At 29.3% G+C, this 12,768-nt stretch overlaps 1 protein-coding gene across 5 annotated transcripts in view; it reads left to right on the top strand.

The window, feature by feature from the left end:
* LOC134715862 (sodium/potassium/calcium exchanger 1-like) overlaps nucleotides 1–12,768 on the top strand; it is an 82,112-nt gene that overhangs the window by 27,158 nt on the left and 42,186 nt on the right. Inside the window, exon 1 of one of the 5 annotated variants that reach the window (XM_063578383.1) lies at nucleotides 7,647–7,728. The exons of 2 other annotated variants lie outside the window; for them this stretch is intronic. The gene's annotated coding sequence lies outside the window, so the exon portion shown is untranslated. Of the gene's footprint in view, nucleotides 1–7,646; nucleotides 7,729–9,436; nucleotides 9,503–9,645; nucleotides 9,669–12,768 lie in introns of those variants that run through there. 2 more of the 5 variants (XM_063578381.1, XM_063578384.1) reach the window with 2 other exon arrangements.

The raw sequence follows: 12,768 nt of genomic DNA, 5'->3' as shown, positions 1-12,768 counted from the left end.
AGTGTACAAATTTCCATAGTGTAAAACAGTGTACAGAATGCCTTAGTATATAATGTGTACAGATTTTCTTAGTATATAGTAGTGTACATAATGCCTAAGTATAGAACAGTGTACAGAATGTCTAAGTATATAACATTGTACAGAATGCCTTAGTATGAAACAGTGTGAAAATGAATGCCTTAATTAGCCTTAGTGTAAAACAGTGTACAAAATGCCTTAGTATTTAAAAGTGTACAAAATGCCTTAGTATATAAAAGTTTACAGAATGCCTAAGTATATAAAAGTTTACAGAATGCCTTAGTATATAAAAGTTTACAGAATGCCTTAGTATATAAAAGTGTACAGAATGCCTTAGTATATAAAAGTGTACAGAATGCCTTAGTATATAAAAGTTTACAGAATGCCTTAGTATATAAAAGTGTACAGAATGCCTTTGTATATAAAAGTGTACAGAATGCCTTAGTATATAAAAGTGTACAGAATGCCTTAGTATATAAAAGTGTACAGAATGCCTTAGTATATAAAAGTGTACAGAATGCCTTAGTATATAAAAGTGTACAGAATGCCTTAGTATATAAAAGTGTACAGAATGCCTTAGAATATAAAAGTGTACAGAATGCCTTAGTATATAAAAGTGTACAGAATGCCTTAGTATATAAAAGTGTACAGAATGCCTTGGTATATAAAAGTTGACAGAATGCCTTAGTACCGGTATATAAAAGTTGACAGAATGCCTTAGTATATAAAAGTTGACAGAATGCCTTAGTATATAAAAGTTTACAGAATGCCTTAGTATATAAAAGTTTACAGAATGCCTTAGTATATAAAAGTTTACAGAATGCCCTATTAGTATATAAAAGTTTACAGAATGCATTAGTATATAAAAGTTTACAGAATGCCTTAGTATATAAAAGTTTACAGAATGCCTTAGTATATACAAGTTTACAGAATGCATTAGTATATAAAAGTTTACAGAATCCCTTAGTATATAAAAGTTTACAGAATGCATTAGTATATAAAAGTGTACAAAATGCCTTAGTATATAAAAGTGTACAAAATGCCTTAGTATAAAACAGTCTACAGAATGCTTCAGTACATAACAGTGTACATAATGTATGTATGACACAGTGTATAGAATGCCTTAGTAATTATAATTGTGTACATAAAGTCTGAGTATATAACTAGGAGTACAGAATGTATGAGACAGTGTATAGAATGCCTTTGGTAAATAATTAGAGTACAGAATGCCTTTGAAAATAACAGTGCATATAATGTCTTAGTATATAACAGTGTATGAAATGCTACTGTCATTCAAGTGAAAGGTTTAGCGCTATAAAAACAAGTTCAATCCACCATTTTCTTCATTTGAAATGCCTGTACCAAGTTCAGAAGACAGTTGTTGTCCATTTGTTTGACGTGTTTTATCATTTGATTTTGCCATTTGATTGGGACTTTCCATTTTGAATTTCTGGAGTTCAGTATTTTTGTGATTCTACTTCTTAGTATATAACAGTGTACCTTGAAATCTTACATATAGAAAGTCAAAAACAGAGTCGTGTAATGACAACATTACCTATAAATTTAATAGTGCAATATAATAGAGCTCCACTTAATCTCTGGTCTAAGTATTGTACTAACTGTAGTCAATTTTTACATAAATGCTCTAACTGAATCAATATGATGAAGTTTATTGGTGGTCATTAAACTTGTACAGATAGTTAGTAAATCTTTGAAGATGATCCAGTAAGAGTTTTATTACACTTTACTATTGACAAATTACAGGAGGTATATTACATGTTTTACAGTTAATGACTTGAGGAGATTAGGGTTAAAAGCATGTTATTTTGATTGATAGTAAAAAAATATTTTTTCTAATTTTATGGTGAAATATGTTTTCTGATCTTTTCTTAATATTGAAAAATGAACTATAAACATACTTAAAAATAAGAAAAATTGTTAAGGTGTGCTGGATTATTTGTATCATTACTCCTGCACTTAAACATGCTAATTCTAACAAAACATGCTTATCTAATGGAGGCACTCCACTAAAAAGGCATAAGTTTAATGTTGAATAAGCAAATTTTGGAAAGTTCTCAAAAATCAAAACACTTTTTTTCTGTCTTGCCTGCATGTTAATTGTATTGTACATTTATATTACTTTACTATAAAAATGACTTTTTCATTAGCAAAAAAAATAATAATTCAGTTTCTAATATTGATGCCAAAATATGTGATCACTTTCTTTGTGCATACTAATTTGATGAGTCCCACATCGAAACCATGATTTCTATGTTCTGTAAGCAGTTTCTTCTTTGTTTTTTTGTCCTTTTTTTGTATTTTTTACAGATTGAACAAATTATAAGCAGTAATGACTTCTTTAAGCAATACTTTTGACTACTGTTAAAAAGGGTCTAGCTAAATAGTGTGTTGGCACCAATGTTTTTAAATTAGAACAGCATTAGCATTCGATTTGAAAACTGTCAATACAATTTTGCTGTAATAGAATTATTGATCTTGTTTATTATTTTACCTTGAATCGGGTAAATAGCCACTGAAAGATGTCATATAAAAATAGAACCCCCTCCCCCTATTAAAATGAATTTAGTATTAATCTGATTAATTTTGTAATTTATGAAATGTATTGAAGGTATATTAAGAATGCTTCCTTACAATAAAATGTTCCCCTGAATGTCAGCACATTAATTAGAGGAATTGTTACTTTCTAATGTTGCTTCAGGGTTGCTTCAGGGATCCCGCTTACTGTTTTGTCAGATTCACGCATCCTGTTTACACTATATATGTAAGCAATTCTCATTTTTTTTGTCATTTCCCGGGTCCCGCAAAACCTCATTTCCCGTTATCACGACACAATAATTTGACGTTTATTGAAGTCTGTTTGTTATTTTATTGTGACAATGACATATATTTTAGAGTTTCAAGTTTCAAAACATTCTTAAGATAATGATTTAAAAATCGATATTGTCACCATGAATAAAACATTATAAGATCAAAGATAATATAACATCAACGTTTAGAAACAATAGTCATTTTCTACCATGGTTTCAAATTATACTGCTCTATTTGAAAGGAATTGTTTCTGCCGTATCTAACAATAAGCTGTAGTACTTAAAAAAAATAGTCCCAAGGTTATGATGCAGAGATGATTGATCTTTTTTATTTCCAAATGAAAGAATCTTACTGGTATGTTTAGTTTTATAAATGTTCATATTAGGTTCTATAGTAAAGGTATTCATAATGAAAATTTAATTATGGTAATATAAGATGATTTGATGTGGGGATGGAATGGTAGATGATGAATACATCTTCAACAAAAGAAAATATTTATTTGAAGTAGATATGAGCCTTGCTCAATTTTCAATTTGTTAAGTCAAAAGGAAGTCTTAATATTTGACTCTGAGTCTACCAGTCTTTTGCTTTTTAAACCCCTGAATGCCCTTGACTTTGCAGAAGGTAACAGTCTTTTTGTATTTATTTAAATTTGAGAATGGAAATGGGGAATGTGTCAAAGAGACAACAACCCAACCAAAGAGCAGAAAGCATCTGAATGCTACCAATGGGTCTTCAATGGTGTGCTTTAGCTTGCACCTAAAAAAATGTGTATTAATTTAGTAATAATGGACGTCATACTAAACTCCGAAACATATTATCAGAAGCAGTCTAAAAGTTGAAATGATAATTGTTTCTTCAATTTTGAGCCAAGAAAGTTCCCAAGAGTCCATTGAATTACAGTGACATTATGAGTAAATTTATGCTTATAGAAATGACAAATAAAGTCTGTCTGAATGCTTAAGCAGATGGTGAGTGATTATTCCAACCAATAAAATTTGATCTTTTGCAAACAGAAACTCGTGGCAAATTTCCGGAAGTTTTCATTTGATGATGATAAATATGAAATTGATTATTATTTTTCTAGAAGCAGATTACTGAGAGCTTTCATATCCCGGAACAAACTGCCATTTTTTCAAATATTAATGCATATGTAAACAATCTGGAATTTTAGCATAGACTGATATTTCTAAATCAATAATATGTTTGGTTAAATGTATAATTTTGTAGCTTATGATTTTTTTTAATTTGTAAGACTGGTTAATTTGAATTTCTTTTTTGTTTCTATTGATGTTCTGTGCGTAATTTTCTAATTATAAATTCAATATATAAAAATATTTTGCATGAATTTTTTCTAAGATGACTAGAAAAATAGAGGCGAACCATACCAATGGACATCCTGGTTTAAAAAGAAAAAGACAAACAACAGCTCACAAAACACAACACAGAAATAAATATAAAGACTGATCATCCCCAACCCCTCCAAAAGGGTTACAAAAGGGTAAGCAGATTCTGCTTGATATGTGGCACCCTTCATTTGCCTCATTTGGGGGGAGGGGGAGGACAGGTGTTCCTAAATGGTAAGCAGATCCTGCTTGATATGTGGCACCCTTCATGTGCTTATATAAGAACTAAGCCAGTGATGATAGAATCTGATTTGGTAGGTCACATTCAGGAAAAAGAAACAATGCTTTTAAACTTTGACATTTATTTATTATCTTACCATGCATTATATGTTCAAAATTTGTTGTATATATTATGTTTTCAATATGAGATGCTCTCGGGCATAGGCCTTTTGTGGGAAAAATTTGGTTGATTATATAGGGAATCACTGAAGCATGACCATAGCAGACTCCCTCTAAGTTGGTCAGTGGGCCCCCATTTTTGAAAATTTCTGGATCAGAGAGAATGCTCTTTCATATCTTGTGTTTATCAATCCATTTACTGAATATATCTTTAATTACTTTTATATAAAACTTGAAATTTAAATTGTAGAGTTATATTGGTGAGATAGCAATATTAATGCCTCTTATTGACAAAGCATGATGGGAAAAATAAATGTACTTTGTCATTAAGAAATTAAAAGCTCAAATTCTTTTTTCTTTTTCTCAAAATCAAATTCAAACATGATTTTTAAAAACACATCTGAACTTGTGATAGTTAACTAAAATAAGAGCAAGGAATTGTATGGTAGCTATTACTATACAAATCCTTGATAAGAGTAAGATTTCCATTGCAGCATATTAACCCATACATGTGTTAATCAGCTGGTCAGATCAGTTATAATTTTGTAGTTAATCTATTTAAACAATTTATATGTATTGAAATCAATTTAAGGAAAAGCAGATTTACTGGAGTTCCGTTTACCCAGTTTGGTGTGAAAAGTTAATTAATACATGTAATATGAAAATGCTTTTCTAAAATTAAAATAACACATGAAATCAAAGGAAACCATCAACATTATACAGAATATCTTTTTTTTTTTATAAATTTCAATATTATATAATGAGGATCGATCTTTAGGTTATGAATAGAGAATATCAGATGGCTTTTTCAATATCACACCTTTATCAACCGGAGACACCAATATGATCAAATGAGCTTTGGTTGAGGGTTGATACAGTGTGTGATAATGAAAAAAGCCATATCATATACACTTTTTTATATTGTACCTAACATAATTTATTTTTTTGTCACATGACGTCATACTGATTTAGAAAGCCTTTAAAACAGTGACTGATACAGCATGATTCCGTTCATCATATTACACATCCAATTTATCTGTGTTTACTACATGTACTAAGTATACAATAAGGCAGTCTGATTAAAGCCAGCCCCCACTATATCTACTTGGGAACGTGACCTAATATTTATGTCATCCAGACCCTACGAATGAACTCATTAGGGATAGTGGGGGCTGGTTTTATTCAGACTGATAGTAAGATGTATTATATACTAATAACTACTGTTAATTCCTTTATTTTTTGGGGGATGAAATGTGATTTTTTGGTTCTGCTAAAGTCTTTATAGAAGCCTATGGAAAAAATTTGCATCATTAAACATTTTTGTTGTTCACTTTCACCAAAATCCACTAAAATTGGTATGTCACAAATAATAAAGAATTCTCAGTGTTTTGCTGCATTTAGATTCAGAACAACAATAAAAGAGCCCTAATCTTGTGCTTGCAGTTTTTATAAGTCGTTTGTTTTGATTATGTCCCACATATCAATACACCATATCCTTGGCTCTTTTTCCAATACTGTGGCATATTTATAAATATGACAAACATTTTACCTTCAGACAAATATGGTTAAACTAAAGACTTCCCAAACATTCTGAAACATCCACAAAATAATTTTTTTCTTTCAAATTTCCCTGTTTTTTTACAAATTTATTTGATATATATTTCGTCACAGAAAATGTAAACTTAACATGTTTTTTGTAATTGAAATGATGAAAGCAGATACAGAATAATTAATTATATAAGAATAGGAAGAAATGTTATATAACCTCAGATTTAATAATATAATCATAGAAATGACTCAGCATTCCCTAAAGCTCTATGACAATTCAATGAACATTTCAGAAAACTTAACATGTGAAGTTTACCCTTAAGCTGGCAGAACTTTTTAACAGTACTGACAATATTTTTCTTTTGAACTTAGAATGTATGAATATAACAATTATTATATCATACACTGTTTTTGAACTTTTAAAGAATAAAAAGAAACATGTAAAGTTCATAGTCCTTCGTATGAAATTATTAGTTTGTTGCTAGTGGTTATAAAAATTTATGGATCTGCTGGTATTATCTGGTTTATTCCAGTATGATCTTTGAGTTTTCCATCCAGCTGCTGCTAACTATACAAGAATAGTCTCTCCCGAAAAAATGAGGATAGTAATAATTGAATAGTATCTCATGTTTCTGTTGATTATTACTTATTCTGGTATGCCACTGATCATGATCACTTTGGGCTCATGCTATAGAAGTATGTTTTCTCCCAAGATTTTTTGTGAACTGAGTAGCTGGACTGTAATTAAAACATAGGCAATAAAAATGATTTTTGTCCATTAAATTTAAAATATAATATTAAATATTTATTTATTACTATACAGTACCTGTGTAAGAATTAGTTGAAAATGATATGTTTTTAGTATAAAACACTTTTCTTCTTTACAGATGTGTTTTAGGTTTAAACTTAAAGCCAAAGCAGTTGCAAACTGAATAATTGTCTGAATATTGATGTTTTAATGCATGAATTTTCAAAAGGTACAAATTTAATTTTGAGGAATAAGATAGATAGCCATGACATTTGACATTTCATTTAACAGATCATGTTTTAGAAGCCAACTATCACCTTTATTGTAAAAACATCAGTACTTTGACCTATGAAAATATTTAAATCAAAATTTAAATTAAATATTTAAAAACGACAAATCTTAGTTGAGACCATTATACGTTGATAATGAATGTCAGAAAGTAGCACTAAGTTTTATGTATCTATATTTAGGTAGATTTTAATGATGTAAGTCGCTTAGATCGATAGATAAATGTCAATAGAGGTCTATGAAAAGAATTTATATCTCAAACTTTAATATTTGTACCATAGTGGGGTGCATTATAGTTGAACACTGGAACAATTGCATTTCATGGCTTTTTGTAAACAGTGCGATTTATGTCTATTTAATATCAAAGGTGTAGACATCCTTTGCAAGGTTCATTTGAGTTGAATAGAAAAGCAAACCATATAAACAATAATCCGATATTAAATCTATAAACATTTAATGTTATTAAAAATTTATATATCAGTTAAGTATATATTTGCGGCTTAGGCCAATATTTGATTTGGTTTATGTGGAGATTTTTCAATACCAACTGAGGTAGAGTAATTATTCAAAGTTCTTAAATTGTTTGGTAAAAAATATATGGGAAAATGATGCATGAAAAGAAACTCTTGAAACATAATTGTATAAACTTAAAAAAAAATTAATGAATGAACAAATGAGTTAATTATTTAACCCCTGCTTAGTGAGTTGATGGTTACATCCCCTCCCCATCCCAAAACTCAAAACTCGCTTTAAGGCTCAGATTTTATTACCACTCTATAATGTATTGTAAAAAGCATTAAGATTGAAGCTTAAAATCCTTCTGGTCTTAACTAGTCTGTAGCATGTCTCCAGCAAGTTGTAGACTATAGAAAATATTGATTGAGTTATAAGGTAAATTGTGTTGATCCAATACTAATGTGTATTATGTAAGAGTTCATATGGCATCCATATTAAAATCATTAAGTTTTGTTCTTGTATGCTAAAAGCAATTAATTTGAAATAAAGATAATTGAAAAGAATTAGATAGATAGCCTGAATTTATTTGATAAAGTTGATTATTGTTTTCATATTGAAGTGATAGTTCTTTTTATTAATGCTATTTGCAGACAGGAAATAAAGATTTTAGTTTGTATAGGTCATAGACATGTTAAAATATATTTTATGTCCTCACCAAATGAGAAAGTCATAGAACTTTACCCAGTTCCATGGATTTTTATATTTTCCATTCATTTCCGATCCATTTTAGGAACCTTTTGAGTGAAACTTTATATCTGATGTTTTGTTCTTGTTTTCAAAATTCCAATAGGGAACATACTTTATATAATTGTTTAAATAAACCAATTTTTCAAGACGTTTCGGCCAATGTTGATGTTTTGTTGTAATTTGCTCTCACTTTTATTGTGAGGTAATTATCGTCTATGTAGACCTTGTTACTATGACTAGTTATTTTCCTCCTCTTCTTCCCATTACTTTCTATTTGTAATGAAAACCTTTTGGGATTATAACCTTTTAAGCCTTTTTTATATTTGATCTCACACTATGGAGATATTGTTTTTGATTTTGTTTGATATTGTTTCTTTTAACACTTTTCTAGTTTGTAGCAAGTATAAGCACCAATTACATATGCCAAAGATGGTCAACTTCTTGTTGAACTGATTTTAAGTTATTTGACTTATTGCTATCTCTACAGTCACTGAAGTTTTATTTTGTCATAATGCAGATCTCAATACATTTTGTACACGATGAGGTTTTTTTTAACGACCTTGACTTCACTTAAGGATTTTGCATGGTAGGTACATTTTGTATTTTTGAGTGCCCTTGGGTAAGTCCTTTTGCTAGTTGCATATTAAATTTTTATACAAAATATATGTAATGAAGGCATTATTAAACAGATAATAAATTTGAATAGAAAATAGAACAATTCTTGATTTTAATCCTTTCAAAATTTAAATCTATTTGTTTGATTGGTTAACCATTTGTTAAATCATGTCTAAACTTTTGGTACAGGTCAGAAATGTAAATAAAATTATTTTTAAATCATATCTGGTTAACCACACAATTTTATAAATTAAAATATATTATATTTCTGATTTTTTTTATTTAATTGTGCAATATAAATATGAAACCTGAAGTTTTTTGCAAACTGACATAGTATTTATTACTATTTAAACAGTGGAATTTCAGGTTGCTAACTGTGTCATTAAAACCTTTATTATAATTTCTATAAGCATTGATCCCCAACCTTCATTGTTACGTCATACTTTAAACCTATGTGACATCATATTACAGTTCAAACCTTTTATAACTAGAGAAATTATCAAGTCAGGTCAGTTTTTATTTATCAGTAGTAATATATCACATCCACAAGTTCATAAAAATTATTTGAATGAATTATGTAAATTGTAATTATTTAAAAACTTTTATTTTAATCTTTGGATTTGTATTATTGCTGAATATCGATACCAGGTCAGCCAGTCCCTGTATTCTGTTATGTAAGAACATCAAGTTCTTTTGTATTGCATTTGTATTATATTCACGTAAGAACCATCAAGTTCTTTGGTACTGCATTTGTATTCTATTCATGTAAGAACCATCAAATTCTTTTGTATTGCTTTTGTATTCTGTTCTTGTAAGAACCATCAAGTTCTTTTGTATTGCATTTGTATTCTATTCATGTAAGAACCATCAAATTCTTAGGTACTGCATGTGTATTCTGTTCTTGTAAGAACCATCAAGTTTAAGGTACTGCATTTGTATTCTATTCACGTAAGAACCATCAAATTCTAAGGTACTGCATTTGTATTCTAATCTTGTAAGAACCATCAAGTTCTTTGGTACAGCATGTGTATTCTGTTCATGTAAGAACCATCAAGTTTAAGGTACTGCATTTTATTTTATTCATGTAAGAACCATTATGTTCTTTTGTACTGCTTTTGTATTCTGTTCATGTAAGAACCATCAAGTTGTTAGGTACTGCATTTGTTTTCTATTCATGTAAAATCCACCAAGTTCTAAGGTACTGCATGTGTATTCTGTTCATGTAAGAACCATCAAGTTGTTAGGTACTGTATTTGTATTCTATTCATGTAAGAACCATTATGTTCTTTTGTATTGCATTTGTATTCTATTCATGTAAGAACCATCTAGTTCTTTGGTACTGCTTTTGTATTCTATTCATGTAAGAAACATCAAATTCTTTTGTATTGCATTTGTATTCTATTCATTTAAAAAAACATCAAATTCTTTTGTATTGCATTTGTATTCTATTCATTTAAAAAAACATCAAATTCTTTTGTATTGCATTTGTATTCTGTTCATGTAAGAACCATCAAGTTCTAAGGTACTGCATTTGTATTCTATTCACGTAAGAAACATCATATTCTAAGGTACTGCATGTGTATTCTGTTCATGTAAGAACCATCAATTTCTTTGGTACTACATGTGTATTCTGTTCATGTAAGAACCATCAAGTTCTTTGGTACTACATGTGTATTCTGTTCATGTAAGAACCATCAAGTTGTTAGGTACTGCATTTGTATTCTGTTCATGTAAGAACCTTCAAATTCTTAGGTACTGCATGTGTATTCTATTCGTGTAAGAACCATTAAGTTCTTTGGTACTGCAATTGTATTCTGTTCATGTAAGAACCATTAGATGTTGATGTGCATCCCCAACTTTACTTAATGTTAAAACAATCAAAGTTCTTGTTTTAATTTCTCTAGATGATCTTTTGATGTAAAAGCTATGAAAGTTGATTGTATTTATGATTTGTTTTAGTGTTTTATGTTTCCTGGTAAATGATATTGTGTATTCAGAACAGCAGAGGTTGGGTTGTCTTAATGTTGTGCTTGGCTTGTCTAGATATCATGTAAATGCCATTGTAGTATTATTGCATGTCAGAATTATGAAGTTATATGCTTCCACTGATGGAATTTATGTGTCACATATGCATTAATAACAAGCAAATTTGGTTTAATAGAACTTGGAATACCTTTGATAAAATGCAAATGAGCTGATATTGCGGAATTTTTTTGAATGTGAAATGCAAATATTTTAATATAAAAGGAAATGATTACAATAATTTTCAGTTACTAGGTGGAATAAATTTATTTAAAAAAAAGAAGGAAAAAACAAAATTGACTTGACTTTTTTTAAATATTTGGTGTTTTTTTTAAAATTATTTGGGGAGGTATATATTCTAAAGGACAGAATTTCTTGAAACCATAATAAAATCTAGCATCAGATGTTATCCTATAAACTGAAGATCAAATTGGTGAGAAATTCATTGTCTTTGGTGCCATATTTCTCTTTGTGTGTTAATTTATATGGAAGTCTATACCACGCAGAATAATAGATAAATGTTTCACAGTATGGTCTCTATTTACAGTATCAGATGATTAACGATACAGTTTCACACATTTCAGTTATAAAACTAACATGCACCAACTATTGTTGTAAGGTCTTATATATTTAGTTCACAGAAAAGTGGGATTCCAACTGTGAGTTGGCTTACTTTTTGTGTGACTTGTTCATGTTTCTCTGCAGTTAACTTTTGATTACTAGTTAGATAACTTTTATGTAAAACGTAATGGAAGTTTCATGAAAAATAGACCATACCAAAAATTATATATTTGTATTACTTAAGATTTAATTATAAGGCATTGACTGTGCTGGTGTCAAACTTAGTGCAATGTAAGAACCTTTGTTTTTTTTTTTTAATGTTTTTTCTCAATTGAATAAAAGTACATAACAAGAACAGAAAGTTTAACTTTAGTACGAGTCATTCATTTTCATGATAACTGTGGATAAAATTTCATGCTATTGTGTCATAAAAGTTGGAATTTAACCCTTTCAATGAGCTAAAATACTTATTTGAATTCCTTTCATCATGATATAAAATAAAAATCAATGTTCAGCAACATTGTATAAATTGGTTGAGTTTTAAATCATGCAATGCTTTCCTATGACTATCTTTTCCATTAATTTTCTGAAGATAGTAATAGCTTGATACATGATGGGTTAGGCACTATAATTATATCTCATCAATAGCAGGGTACTTTGTAGTTCTGCTGAGTCATGTGACCATATTTTTTAACTATACATGTACATTTGTTCATACAAATAAAATTGAGGATGGAAATGGGGAATGTGTCAAAGAGACAACAACCGGACCATAGAGAAGACAACAGCAGAAGGTCACCAACAGGTCTTCAATGTAGCGAGAAATTCCTGCACCTGTAGGCATCCTTCAGCTGGCCCCTAGAAAGCCTAGTTGATAGTTGGGGCAAGCAGACAGAAAGTATATGATTTGGGGCATTATTTCACTTTTGAATTTGATAGACTATTGATATGATTTATTTTCTTGGCTTCAAACAAAAAGATCAGGACTGAAAATATTGCTTGTACAAAATAAATAAGTGTGTTGAAACTTTTTTTTATAATTTTTTCACACATGTTTTATGTGACACTAATTAAATTTAGCTATTGAATGGGTGTAAATGTCACTTCTAAACTTAACATTTAAAAAAAAATACACATTTTTCACACTTTTGAATTATAATTGTACATTTGAATTCAAATCAATTATCTTGG

The sequence above is a fragment of the Mytilus trossulus genome, chromosome 4 (assembly GCF_036588685.1).
Source record: "Mytilus trossulus isolate FHL-02 chromosome 4, PNRI_Mtr1.1.1.hap1, whole genome shotgun sequence".
Classification (NCBI taxonomy): domain Eukaryota; kingdom Metazoa; phylum Mollusca; class Bivalvia; order Mytilida; family Mytilidae; genus Mytilus; species Mytilus trossulus.
Note: the sequence above shows the minus strand (reverse complement) of the source record. Positions and strands in the feature narration are given on the sequence as shown.